At 33.9% G+C, this 15940-nt stretch overlaps 1 protein-coding gene across 1 annotated transcript in view; it reads left to right on the forward strand.

Annotated features, from left to right (window-relative positions):
• The first annotated feature begins 4079 nt into the window (after positions 1-4079).
• Positions 4080-15940, forward strand: part of LOC106717952 — a 129384-nt gene continuing 117523 nt past the window's right edge. The window contains exon 1 of the mRNA XM_045680437.1: positions 4080-4477. The gene's annotated coding sequence lies outside the window, so the exon portion shown is untranslated. The remainder of the gene's footprint in view (positions 4478-15940) is intronic.

Below are 15940 nucleotides of genomic sequence, written 5' to 3' on the forward strand. Positions count from 1 at the left end.
AAAAATATAGAAAGAGCGTTTTTGATTACACTAAAATGAAATGAAAACTTTTAGGGCCTTACCATAAAAAACGGAGACAGTGTTTCAAATACATTTTATCTTAAACATACGTCAACCCTTTTATGTCGTGACTCTAGCGTCCGGCGCGGATTTTTTACAAATCATTGTTATTTAAACATTATTATGCGTAGGCTTGTGAAATGCGATCTTTACCAATAAATAATGAAGTACTTATACTGAAAGCATTGTGGTGATACATATTTGTGGTGAAACACATAATCACGTTGACGTCAGTAATATCAATCAGCGGCAGTTAAAGGGTTAAAACATGTGTTTGACTAAACAGTATTTATGGAGTAATACAGGTATTGTTTATGAACAGCCATCATACATCTCTGATGTCTGTCCGCAAGGCCGCATTTGTTCCGGAAATCTCCGTAAAGGTTGGACCGATTTTGACAGGATTTGGCAGAAAGGTAAGTGATGCACGCGAGCTTATAATTGGCTTCTGTTTTTCTTAAATCTGTGACGACGAGATTGCGAGCGTCTGCTAGTCTCTAATGAAATCTAAGAGATTTAACTGTTTTTTTCGTATAAAATTAGTATAGCTGACTAGTTACAAATGGTACACTAGTTACAAAGGCTGACTAGTTACAAACAGTATATTACATTTTTTACTGTTGAGTTAGGCATAAGACAGGGCTATGGACAGGTCGGGGTCCGCGATTCCGATAGCCGAGTTTGCGTGCACAATTGTCCCATCCCCGCCCGCGCGCCATTGTGCCAGTGGGGACACGGCCTTAATTGCGAGCTTGAATAAATTAAAACCAGAATGTTATCGTACGCCGCGCTCCGCAATGATCTACGAAGCGGCCCTTTGCTATTGGATATCTCTGTATAATTAACCGCTACAAATAACATCCAAACATAAATCTGTAATTGTCACCTTTTTTGGTTAACCAATTTATGAAAAGTTACTAAAGAAGGATTGTATGCAGTGTGTAAGAGATTATACACATCTGAGAGTTTTAGGATCCACGGAGAAGCTATTCATGGCACTATATGCATAAAGGAATGTTAGAAAATGAATGAAGTAGAAATGATCGTATAAATATTTTAAATAAGAGAAATCAAATTCAAAAGAAAAATTATCTAAGGTTATGTCGTATTATGAAGTAACATTACTAAGTAACCAATGAACGAAAATTTTGGAATTTTATTTTGGTGTAAAACTTATTATAAAGACTTAAGTAACTTAAAGTTTTAATATCTAAGTTGTCTTCTGTATAAAGTTGATAATTTATTGTGTGTTCCATAGATCTTAACTAAACGTAACTTCCTTTTGGAGCGAGGTTCGTAGCTGCGCGGCAGGACTCGAGCGCGGTCAATACTTATGGCTTGTTATTCAAGCTGTTTGTTAATTGAAATGCGTGTAAATAGTTGTGGCGTTCACAAGGGTTATGAAACAGCCTTATTAAGAGTCACTTCCACGCGGCTTTGCACTGTCTAATTATATTTAGAACTGTGTCCAGTTGTGTAACTCAACGAATCAGTTCATTTGTTGACGATCGACTTCGTAATTAAATATTCACTGGCGATATCCTGATCTACATTAATTTTATAGTTTGTGATTTTACATAATACTGTAACTTACGTGTTCCTATCGTAACAGAGTTGCTAGGTGGCGCTCTAGTCGCACCTATATCTACCAGATTAGTGACAAAACAAAGAAATCAAAATTACTAAAGAATAGTTTTCTGTGTTTATCCTTTGGACTGAGTACTTGTAGTGTAGTCATTTGTTTATGTATTCTGTAAACGACCCTGACTTTGATAAGCATTTGAATAACAAACATCTGATAAACGTGCGAAATTATTTGCCGTGTTTTCCGTCCGGCTGAGTATGTAAATGCCAGCGGGTCACCATTTCATATCTCGCATTTGTGACACATTACAAGACGTCACTTGTACAACTAACAAGATATCCCCGTTGAGTCGTACGCCTACGAAGCAAAAGACCTATTTAAAGAATGTTTAACTTAAACTTAGAGTTAGAATTTATGTACCTTAGAAAACTGGAATAATGAAGAAATATTGTAGAATCGCCATTATTTCTAACATAATGAATACACATAATAATGCAAAGTAAAGTTCATACGACGCAAAAGCATGTCAGCATTTCTGTAGTTTTGGTTACGATCGATGATTTTTATATGGCCCATATTATATTTCATATCCTCCCTTGCTCGTTGTCTGAAACGATTGGAACTCCGGAACGGCTACTTGAAGACTAAAGTAAAGCATCTTAAGGTTCTAAGGTAAAGAAATACATCATGCAAATTGTTTAACTACTTAACTTTAATCCCATTAAATACAAGAAAGTATAAACACCATTTTGCATGAAAAAGATAAAAATCATTATAACGAGGTGATCACATACGCGCGCCATGTTTAGTCAAGGCATGTTTCATTCGACCCGGGACCTGAACCCGCGATCTCGGACCAGATGCATCGCCCGTGCAGTTTTCTTATATGAAGATTTTATCTTTACTTTGTTTTTGTAACTGTATTTTATGCAGTGTAAGGTTATTTAAATCAAAACCCACATATTAACAATTGTTGTAATTAAAATGTTGTAATTCTAGACTTAAAAGTTCAATTCCCATGAAGAGTACTTAGGATTTAATTTTAAATCGATTAAGGAAACATGACTGGGTACGTCCGCTAGTAGGTATGTATATAATTGGCTTTTGAATGCTACTATTATATTATATACTATTATATATATATATATATATATTATATATATATATATATATATATATATATATATATATATATATATATATATATATATATATATATATATATATACTACTGTTAACTATTATAAGAAATTACTGCCAAAATTGCGCAGTGATTTTAATTGAAAATAGGCACTTAACCTAAGTAAGCCAAATAATCTCGTGAAAACAACTCCAGGATTATACAATTGCTGCATCCCAAGTTATTTACACAAACACAATTGATATTTTGTATGATCGATAGATTTTGATACCACTCCTCCTGACAATCATAGCCAATATGAATCTGATAGTCATTAGACAGTAGACACATTAAAGTGTAGCTAATTTGAGAGTTTGTTCACGGCGGAGTTCATGTTGCTAACAGTATATCTAGTCTTACATCTGATTAAACACAAATTACATTACAAATAGATCTGTCACGACATTTATTGTTCGATCCAAAATTATTCTTCTATATTACCAGCAATAAAATTTTAACCTTGTTTAAGGTTGATAAGGTTAACTGTTTTCAATTTCATTTGATACAAATATCAGACATTATTAGTTGATTTAAAAATCAAATATAAAATATACCTAAGGTAATCGTTCAACTACGATGTTATCCTCACGTTTTATGACACTGTCTTAATACGTTCTCAAGGTGACTTGAGATGTAAATACCTATTGTGTTAGAACTAAAAAACGGTGACCTTACGCTGTATAAAGTTCACTTATGTGCTAATATCACGATCCTGTATGTGTGCATATCAATGTTTATGTATCACATATAATGCGATTGTGTTACGTGGGCGGAAAATCATTGGAAAATCCCATATCGCTGACGTAATTTTCAAATTATTCGCTTCATAATATATGAAGATTCAGTGTCAGGCTTAATCTGTAAGTACAAATGAGACGTTAGTCAAATTAAAGGATCCCGTTTACGAAAAAATTGTTTTGACCGACTGCCGTTCGCAAACATAAAACAATAACAAGCAAAGTGAACGTCTCATAAGATAAAACATTTTCTTGTACAACCCTAAAAGAAGTACAAAAGTGATAAGTTGCGGGGGCACAACAGGTAGGCGGCACACACGCGCACCTGACATGTGACCGCGTGTAGCCACGCACGAGTACAAAAGAGATCACTTGTAAATAACATTCACACATACGCGTTACAAGTAATAAATCTGCCCCAACACGAACGAAATAGTTCACGCAAACATGCGCGCGGTTCACCTGAGTCACCTCCACACGGGTTCAGGTCGAATACGAGTGACACCACACTGTTGCATTTTCACCTGTCGAGTGGCGACGGCGGCTGCGACGGCAACGGTGAGTGTGAATGTGGGAGTGACTCAGTGCGAGTGCGAGTCAGCTCAGTCGGGCCGACTGTTTGGCGCGCTGAGGTTGTATGAACGCGTTCGCGTTGCCCGCTACGCTCCGACCCACGTGTGCCAATACCATACTAATTGCCTCGTGATAAGTGTAGACTTTTGACTGTCGATAACATTGTACCGAGGTGATATTCGATTTTTTTTATTCGTCACTCGAACCTTGCTCGATTATTTATCGTCAGCAACATTGAGTGGACAGTGTTTAGTGATTTGGTGACTTTGAGCGAATTGTTTTTATCTGACAAACTGAGGAATATTACAGTAGCTGAAGACTGCCTTTGGAAATACCTGAAAGGTGAGTTTCAGTTTGTAAACATTGTTTTCTGCGTATTTATCTGTAGAATTCGGTCCAAGTTTTATTAAGTTTTATGCGATCATTGTTTTATAGGTTAAAAATATAGCAGGAATTATTTAATAATATTACTTTCTAAATACGATAATTTTGTAATAATTAGAACGTCGAAATTTTGTAAATCAAAATCATGATAAAGGTATTTTTAGAACGAAGTCTTTTGATGTGCGGTTGTTTTGACATTAGAGATTTTTATTAAATGTACCTTCCTGTTTGCTATATTTTCCTTTCTTAAACTTTTCATTTAATTGGTGTTGATCTTTTTGATATTTCTGTCACTGCTGTGAGCTAAAAGTATTCATGTATATTTTATCATTTTGCAAAACAGATACAAATGCACATAAACAAGTTAAACATTGTTGTTATAATTATGGTTTAAAGATTGTAAGTTTAGTAAGATTAAACTAAATATAAACCAGTAAATAAATTAAAAAATCATTTTTTATTTGCATTAAATTAAATTTAATTTTAAATATATTATTACAAAAATTTAAAATATTAACATCAGAATGAAATAATTTTATGAAGTATTGATAAAATAAAGATTGATCATTTGCATAACATTGTAGTGTTTTTTTTTTATAAAAACAACCCCAAAAATTAAATGTAAAAGTAAGATAGTTATCAAAAAGGCAAATAATTAAATAATAAATTTAGAAGTTAATTTAATGGAATGAAAAAAAAGTGTATTTAACAAAACTTGTTAATTTTTTCTCTAACATAGTATATTATTTTATTAACAATAATTATTTACGTAAAAACAACTGAAATTTAAAAATCTGTATACATTTCAACAGCATTTTTAATTAATATTTTATGAGACCAAAATATACGTATAAAATATATTTATACTAGCTTTTACTCGCAACTCCGTTCGCGCGGAATGAAAAATAGAAAACGGGGTAAAAATTATCCTATGTCCGTTTCCTGGTTCTAAGTTACCTGCCCACCAATTTTCAGTAAAATCGATTCAGCCGTTCTTGAGTTATAAATAGTGTAACTAACACGACTTTCATTTATATATATAGATCTCTGATGTATCAAATATAATGAGAGGGATGACAATATGTTTTATACAGGGATTTTGGTCTGGGAAACCAACGATTAGCGGTTGAAGTTGTCATAAGTTTCGAGAGTGTAGTTTTCGCCAATAGACGGAGTGTGTGAGAAGAGTTTATAGGACGTTTTATTGATGTTTACTGAAATATGACAATGCACATTTAATAGACTTCGATATTATAAAAGAAAGAAATTTTGATGTACATTAATTAATGCCCATTTCACATAAAAATAATACAAAAGATGCGAACTACTTGGACTTTTAAAATAAGTTGTGTTTTAAAAAACTGTTGTTAGTTTTTTTAAACAAACGTATTATTAATTATATTACGTGCTACTTAATACATTGGTTTTTCAAACATTGTACAAATTTTCCTTTGTCTTGAATACGTTTAGAAACTAGTACATCTCAAACTAGCGTTGGGTTTCTGAAATTAAAATCTTAATTTCAAACATATTGTTACTCTGTTTTGTCAATGATAATGATAGGGATGACGATATGTTTTATACAGAGATTTCGGATTCAGAACGACCGGTAAGAACACTTTTTAAAAGGGTTATCTAATAGTGCGGTATATTATTGAAGTCATTTACATCACCAATACAAATTACAATCGTAATAAGCTATATAATTGGTCGTATTACATGTTTTAAATGCGGGGGAGTTGATCGGGTGCCGTGTGAACTTATATAATTAGTTTGGGTCATTATTGGTATTAATAGATAATGTATAAGGCTAGATAACACCGCAGGGGACGGGTTCAGATTTAATAGAATTCTTCGGAAAATTTATGTGACGGAATAATTACTGTAATTATGTTACTATATTCACATGACAGTATATTTTTAATTTACAAAATTGATGTATAACATTTTATTGGCAGTAATATTGTTTGTAAAAATTCATGACAACTAAGTACCACACTCAGAAATGTTTTATGGTTACTTACGCTTTTTCTTAGTGTAGAATTTTTACATTAAATCTTTAGTAAAAGAATCCCTTAAGTGACATAAAATGACTGAATGTATAGTATGTTATACAATGGACAATTAAGTTAAGTAGTTGATTGACGCCTTCAACTTAATATGACAAATAGTGATGATTATTGAAGAATGGATTACTTTGCAATTGTAAAAATGCATACGCGTTATTTCAACGCGCTTAACTACTTGTTTGATTGTAATATTATAGTAAGGATTTCGACTCAAGTTTGTTCTATGGTTTAAACACTTGTCTGTGTTTTTCAAAGATAATGTTAGGGATGATAAAATGTTTCAATACAAATATTACTGCGGTTTATATCCACAGTTATGTCAAAAATAATATCGTGAGGAATTTCCCTATGGATGTAACATAAGTAACACAATTCGCACTCATTAAACAAGTGACACCGATACGTCAGTTTGATTTACGATAACAAATATGGACGGCTTGTATAAATAAAAGGCGTGCGTTGCCGCTGCGATGGTGCGGGTTCAAACCGCGAGGTGTCCGGTTGCATACCCAGCGCATACCCACTGGTGTTACGGATCGATATTTTTTTATATCTCTTGACTTGTATAAGATAACGTTGACGAGAAAACCTGAAGTTGAGTATCTTAGGATAGCCACAAAAGATGTCGGAAGATTTAAATAAAATATTGAGGAAACTTTTTAATTCTTTTCCATGGCATAAAGTAAAATAAATATGTACTTACGTTTAAATATAACTTTTAGATGTTTTCTTTGAATGTAATATTTTATTTTGATGTTGGATTATATTAACATATCAATTAGAAGTGAAATTGTTCCTAAAACATAAGCAATGTGAAGTTACTCTAGCAATCAAAGTAAGGTTTTCAAAACAAGAAATTTATATTCTAATCCGGTACAGTACATACTGCGATCTGTGATAACGCTGGCCGGTAATCTAAAAACACGCCTACAATGTATGGCGTACTTATTGGTGATTCGTGGATTGAATATTTTTAGTGGCAACACTACTAAACGGATTTGAATATCGCTTTGATTATAATTGGCTAGTAAATCTATGTTCGCGCTTTTTTTTACTAATGTATGATTTGTTGCTTTAGTGAAAGACTCGGATTAGCGATCTTGTACACAATTTTAATTTTATTTATTTTACATATAGTTTACGTGTACATATATGCAAATATGTGCAATCAAAACACGGCTGTAAAGCTGATAACAAAATGCCAACTTTGACACAAGTAAAAATTTTGATTTCTCATATTATGAAGTATATTAATAATCAAAGTGACTGCTTCCATTAAGTACAGAAGCTTGGTATCAAATTTCACATCTTTCGGTCACTTAAGCTCATAATTAACTTCTAACTGCTTATTTACTGGATATTTTTCCTTATGTGCTTACTGTTTAGACAAGTATATAATTATGTGCGTGTTTTGCGAGTATACGGGTTAGCTCCGTAGTGTATTATAGCATTCCATGGGTCGTTAGGGCGTTTGCGACCTCGGGGCCTCGTTCAACAGTCCGCGCACGCACAGACGCGGGCATCCGCATAACCTTACGCGACGCTCGCACTGTCATCGCCGCGCCGCGCGACGTATAACAGTGGTAGTACACACTAGGTGTTTTGCAGCGCACGCGTTGATTACACCAGTTTTGAATCGTTTTTGAGCGATTACATCCGTACCGCTTTGGTTCAAACTCATATCAGATGTATGTTGGGATTGAGTCGTTTAAAAACGTATGTTACAAAATATCGCGCTTTACAACAGCTAGTGTGTTCCAGCTCTTACAAAAACTCGTTTAGGGTATGTACAGGAAAGTAATTGAGTTAAAATTGTAGTTGACATATCAAAGTGCTTAGGAATGTGACAGATTACTACAGTATCGGTTAGTCGACTATTTCATTTTTTTAAATTCCCTAGAGAGAATTGATAAGAGAGAGGCTCGAAATTTGTTATCATTTCTTTATATCGTTTTTGTACCTTTGATTGTTAACAAATTTCTGTTTAATTTTATAACTGCAAATTGCAGCAACTATTTAAATTATAATATTTCTCATCAATCATTTAGTATTAATCTAATCCATTAATATTTGTTTCTAATGCTAGGCTTTAAGCTGTTGATTGTGTCAGAATGGCTTACAATATTGTCTATGATATTGTTACTTAAAATTGTTGTCATTCCTCTAAACAATTATGCGTTGTGAAAATTAAACACAGAACTAGTTTTCCAGAAGCTTGTATTAAATTTAGTGTCACAAATCTGAAATGTTTATTTGAATATTAACGCGATTGTCGCAACGTGCAGTGAAACTATTGTCTATTTGACTAGATGGTAGCGATAGTCATTAAGGAGTCTTGTTATAACAGTTAATTCTAATTTGCTTTTAATTTGATTGCATAAGAATGTTTTTTTCTCGTCCCTGTCATTTGTACCGATAATATAGCATTATATTTCTGAAAGTAATTGAAAGATTTTAAGATATTCTTTGCTAATATTTTCCCTAGAAGTTATGTTGCAAAAAAAAAACGCCAATACCATTCTGTCAACCTGTTTCTAATGATAACTTGACACAATAGCCGCATCGCAATTGGACCAGATCGATTTATTGTGAAAAAAAAAACATGGCAGCAACCTGTTGAACTGTCTCGAAATAAGAAATAAAACCGTCTAGTCGGTGGTAATTTGAGATCACGAATGTTTTTTTTACCGGTCGTTCCGCGCGGCCGGACCGCAGGTGTGGGTCGCGACCGGAGACCGCGCCGGACCGCACTACGTGACCATCTCCTGGGAATTGACTAGGATTTGATGTGGGTTGTTTCCTGGTTCACTGGTTTCTGATACAAATTAACTATCTTCTACATCATATTTAGATTGAATCATTCATAGTAAGTTTATCAAATAGTGAATTTAAATAAGTTTGTTAACTTCCTTGTATTATAATTGCTAAAACTACGAATTGACATCCAATTTTTTTTTTGCAAATTAAATTCATTATACTGCATTTACAATTTATATTTTACATACACTAGCATAATAAAACGGTACACTATCTAAAGATATACAATTTAATATTAAAATCTAAATATGACGCATTTTCTTATCCAATCAACAACATTTCAAAACGCGCTACTGCAGTACATATATTCAATGTTTCTAATGGTACGTTTATATTTGCGTAATTTGGAAACATTTGTTTTAATTATACAAGATGATTTATTGTAATTACATTTCGTTTTATTGCGAAGTTGTCCCTTTCTTTAAATTGTTTACTTTTTTGGCAAATATCTCGTAAGGTAGTGATCTTATTACAAGCGATTACATACAATTACTCGTATAAAAGATGGATAGATGCTTGTTTGTAGGTATCTCCGGAATGGCTAAATAGATCTTGACGAAATTTGGCACAGATGTAAAACATAGTCTAGAAGAACACGTAGGCTACTTATTACAGCGACAGCTAGTATTAAAATATATTATATAGAATTGTTCATAGCAGTGTAATAATTAATTTCGTCAGACGAGAATTGTCTCTAAAATAAAAACTATCTATAGTATTCTTATTAGTACCTATAGAAAAAAGTGTCTATTTTATTATGATGATGATGATGTAATCCCGGCCGATATCGGCCACGGCGACTGTCTTCAGCTCCGGTTTTGACGTTGGTGTGCTCGCATGTGGCTTATGTAGCCAATTTTGTTTGCGAAAATCCTCGCACATTGCGGACATGAGAGCACACCGTTCACGTAATTTTATTATAATTTAACAGTGTAGGTACTGCTGACTTTTTTATACGTTTAACTTAAAATTATAAGTCAACTATGAAAAAAATGTTTTACGTGTTGTTAATAAAGTTGTCAAGTGATTGTCAATAACTAAGCAAAAAATTAATTGACTTTACTGAACTTATGTACAGTTCTGATTTGTATTAACATACCCGGAGACAGTTTAACTTCAAAGTAAATTAAAAACTTGCTAACGTTGTAAAATTAGATCATAAATTAATACGATTTGTCTTTATCTTTTTACTGGTTTAAGTGTAACTTTCTGCTCCGCATTCCCTTCAGTTTATGATGAAGCATGTTATTCCAACCGCTGCAAAAGATCTTCAGAAATCGTACTATAATTACATAGGAACGGACAATATCACAGTAATTCATGTACGATACTGGACATAGTCCTATTAATCTATCATAGATTAAATAAAACCAGAAGGTTAAAACAATGAATGTTACGGTTTCTGTTGATTGCTGCCCGCTCATCGCTTCCCGCTTGTCATACTATGAGCTGCGTGTTATTTTCACTGTATTCACTTTTGACACATTGACAGGTGACATTTATTTTTCGAGACGAATGCAAATGAAGGCGGTAGCGGAGTCACGTCCTGCATTAAGTTGACAGAGATCTCGATTATGCATTACCATTGCATGTTTCCGCCGTAAGCCGTGTCAGCGATGTCGGAGCCTCGAGTGTCATGTTTATTGCGGGTAGGCAGACGTGGTTTATGACCTTTTTTTTAAACTAAATCGTTTTGACTTACTTTCTTGATGCCTAAATCTACATAGCATGGCGTGGTGATAACCCTACAATAATAGCGATTTCTAAACACAGTCAATAGTGTGTTAAAGGACGGATAAACAATTGTAATTAAAAATTTTCCAGAATCTAAAAAACAAATTCAAATTGTGAACAAAATGATGCAAAAAAGTAGAAAAGTAAAATCTCTTTTTAATGTTGACGTATTAAAATTCTTCTAAATGGAACATTCAAAAAGCATTTATAATAGAGTTTCTTGTTCGATCCGAAACAAATCGATATAAATTCTGATTCGGTGGTAGTTTTTGTGGCGGACGACATTTAGAGTCGAGGGTACAGGTGGGGGTCACGTTTTGATTCCTGCGACAAGTGGAATGTTAGCATTTAGCTCCGCTAGGAGATGGTTCCGATTAGTCGTGGTTACAGGTGAAGCGACGCACTTGCTCGTAGTCACGACTCCTTCACTTTTTGTCGCCTCTTTGTGAGTGATACAAAAAGATGGTGACGTCATGAAAATTATCATTTACCATGAACGTGTTGAAGTCGTTCCATTTAAAATTCTAATTGGATTCCGGCATCGTCCTCGGTCAATAATTCTATTGTATAAAGTTAAAACGATTCTAACCTCTTGTTTGATTTTGTTAATTTCAGTCAACTCAAGTACTAACTTAATTCCACATAGCTTTTTTAAAATGAGAAGACGGAGTTCGGCTCAACCCAGGAATCGATTTCTTTTCACCTGAAAAGTAGGCAAATATTTGGTAGAGTAAATTCATCTACTTGTTCAATTGACAGGCAAATAAAAACGCACAGTTCTCTTTTTGTTTCTATCACCGTGTTCTATCATGTTTGCAGAAGAGTTAGCGAGTACAACCTATCACAAGGTATTGTTTGTTAGTGTTCAGAGCAAAAATAAAAGTTGTCGTGCACTTGCATTCGTAACTGCGCAATACATTTAGTATCCCATGGAATTATTCCACGTGCAGGACCTATAGCGTCACAGACTTGCGCGGTAAACAACACCATTTTCTTATTTACATCGCTATAATATTAATGTGGCATTTCGTGAACCCTTAATACGTCAATTAACATCGATATAGCAATGTGTTTTTAACGATTGTTGTTTAAGAGTGGTCTTTAAAGCATAAACAAAAATATTCCCAGGGTATGAGCTGTTTTGAACATGACCTAACTACTAGTTTCCTTGGTAGGACAAGCTTAATCGAATACCGCTACCGGTACCTTGAATTAAAAAATACATACTTATTATAGTAATAAAATAGAGTGTGATAATCTATTTAATCAATAATAATAATGTTGATACATGAGCAGGCGGTGTTACTAATAAGTAAAGTTCTAAATTATGACTTTAGTAATGTAGCTTCTTTAAACTAGTTGTAACTAAATTGTTTCGTGGTATATTTGAAGAGTTGTATTCAGTGAAAGGACAGTTTGTTTCATTAGCTACGGGCACAGGTGCAGGCGGTCGCTGGCTTGGTCACGAAGTCTCGTCAATTTTCAACATTAGGATTCCGTGACTGAATTTTATTGAAGGTAAACCGTGAGCTGATAATAACTATGTATACATTTTTAATATCGAATTTCTCGTAAGGGGTTTTACAGGCTACTGATTTGTTGGTCTCGAGTTTGGAAGGAATTTTTAATCCGTTTGATTTGTTAAGAACTGTTCCGATCTGTACTGTGTTTTGTACTTTGTATACTTAGATCATCGGTACAAAAATTATGCTTGTCTGTCAGTTTTATCTGTCTTATTTCTGTAATTTCCATGCCTGTCTGTTCAGTGGAAATAAATTTAAAGTAAGGCCACTTTCAAAGAATATTGTTCAAACTATGAAAGTAGAACAAATTGATCATAAATAAAATATCATTGTTTTCCGCATCAACCAATATGTTTTTAAATTGAATAAACCGTAAAAACAAAAAGAGACGTAAATTTTTATGGTCCACAAAAATACGGAACCCTCGGCGTAAAACTGCAGCTACACTTTACGGTTGTCATTTATTACTTTTTACGTCGCTCTGCTCGAATTTCGTGTGCTCTTTGAACTGGTTTAATCGAAGCGCGGTAAAAAATCCAACAGATATATACCCTCGGCAACTCAGTTTGCGTGCTCTGCTCCATTGCACTATTTTATTTTATTGGTGCACAATTGTCTTCGCTTTATCACTTTACGATGTAACGATTTGAGATTTTTTTAAAAAATGATATCGATTTTAAAAGAAAGTTGCATCTCGAGAAATTTAGCATTGCAAAATTGTTTTATGGTTCTAAACCACTTTGATTCAATTGAATTGATCGTCGAGATTTTTATCAAAGTTACTGAATGTTTCCCTGACAGGAAGGCATTTACTTACAACAGCCATGATTTATTTTAACATATTCTGTTTAATTATTTTAATTCATCAGATATATTTGTTAATTTTCTATATATTTAAGCGAACGATGGACGTAATGAGTACACAGACTTCCTTATTTTGCACTTCAATGTGACGGCAACTGATACGTTTAAGGTTGCTATAAAGTTTTTACGAAAATAGGCTTTGTGTCGTTTAGGTAGATATGATAATAGTACAACGATAAATATTGATGGCTTTACGCATGGCCTACCTCAGCCGGTGAAGGTGTCGTGAGGTTATGAAAAACGAAAAGCGAAAGTACAAACCTGCACTGGCTCCGGTGACTGGCGGAACTTAACTCGATCAAACCGATCGAAGGTCTCGAAGAATCCAAAAATGGATGGCAAATACGGCCCCTTATGGATTACGCTTTGTGGGGCAAACTTGCGTCATTTCTCGAGCCAAGGTTCCATAAAAAAGATAATTATAAATTATTTAATTCATGATCCAATTAATTTAAACTGGAGCATTTTATTTACTCGGCTGGTTTCATAAATTGCCGTCAAACCACTCGTAAGTAACATTTCGATCGGTCCTAATTGAGCCAAAGTATTAAACTTTGCATTTGGTATTTTTGGCAGTACAAATTTGTGAGGCATTTGCTTAACTGTTTACTGTGCTAAAAACATATACTGCTGTATTTACGCACAATACAGTGAAATGTATGTTCCCACTTATTCAGGACTTGACGACCGAACAACAGTTGCAAATTCAGCAATTATGAAATCTAATGTGACTTATACCATGGATGTACGGCTTTAAACAACAGTTAGGCATTCTTACATTTAAAAACTAAATATAGAACTTGGGCGATGCCTTCAGTTTTTTTAATGTAATCTTTAATTTGCTTTTCCCTTCCTTTTCAAGTCTATTTCTTAATTTCAGCCATGGAGTAGTTCCTAGTTGAATTGCTCTATTTGTCTTTCTAGTCCTTTTTGAATGAATTTTTCAACTTTCTAATATCCTTCGTCCATCATGTTCGTTTTATTTACTACATTACGATTGATTCTTTTTTAATAAACCGTTAATGATTATGACATAATTTCTGTAAATACAATTTCCGTACTTGTTTATTTTCTGTCTTTATTACCTTTGTTATTTTTCTGTAATCGAGTTTATTGAAAAGGACAAGGTCGTAGTTAAGGGCGTCATATTGGTTGTATTGACGTCGTATAAATTTAATTAGTTATCCATAGGTCGCTGTGAAACCCACGGCGCCACCGCACCGAACTGGATGTCGAGTGAACGTCGAAGGATCGCGCTCATGCAATGGTGCTCACAATGACAAGAACATTCTCGAAAATAAGTCTTATTGTTTAATCTCGTATTTATTATTCTGTTATTTTTATATAAAAATTAAAGTACTCTAGTAGATACATCAGATTTATTGTTTAGAAAATCGGCTGGTGTTTCGATGATAATTTGGTGATTTTATAAAAAATATCCTATAGAACTATGTATAAACGTTATTATAATCAAGAAGCATCCACTAAAAATATCAAATCGTCTTTATTAAAGAAATTTTAATAAATTACCCTTAACTAGATTCGTGTACTACGAATAACGATGTGGTCTGCTGTTTGTGTAGAATGTCGCATGTCTGCGGGGTAATAGAAAGTATTTAAAAGAAGCAATTTCACGGGGAGCTGAGTGCATGCCCAATTCTATTGTGACACGGGTAATGGCCAACGATTATGTCCGCATGTGTGTGTTGCGGTGATCGCTCTTTCGACATGTCAGCTTCCTTACACATTGTTTGACAACAAACATGCGGTAAAACGATATGTTCTTGTTTCTTATTGTAGGTTGCAGTTTCAGTTCAATTTAAATTACTTCCGTCGCTTTGACCAAATCAAATATAAGATGATTAATATGGATATTTAAAAATAGTAAGAAAGAAATAGTTTCGTACGTCTCTTATTATCTTTTTTATTACTAGCTTTTACCCGCGACTCCGTCCGCGCGGAACAAAAAATAAAAAACGGGGTAAAAATTATCCTATGTCCTTTTCCTGGTTCTAAGCTACCTGCCCACCAATTTACAGTCAAATCGATTCAGCCGTTCTTGAGTTATAAATAGTGTAACTAACACGACTTTCTTTTATATATATAGATTATTACCGGTATGTAAAGTTTAATTTCTTATAAAGGTACTGACCTCCATGAAGTACAACATTAGCCATATATCAAGCTGACAAGTAAAGTCCTTCATGTCGTCCTTACGCTCAATTTGTCCCACATAGCTTGCGGTCGTTTACCTAGCACGGGTCACTTCGAGGTCCGGAGCGCGTCTGATCAGAATTCTAAAGTGATCATTTGCTGTGTTGCCCGAAAAATTAAGTTTCCAGGTCATTGAACTCTAAGAGGATGCATACTTGTATATACTTCAATTTTAAAACATTGAATTCCTACTTCATATA

Source organism: Papilio machaon, chromosome 13, assembly GCF_912999745.1.
Source record: "Papilio machaon chromosome 13, ilPapMach1.1, whole genome shotgun sequence".
In the NCBI taxonomy this organism is placed as follows: Eukaryota; Metazoa; Arthropoda; class Insecta; order Lepidoptera; family Papilionidae; genus Papilio; species Papilio machaon.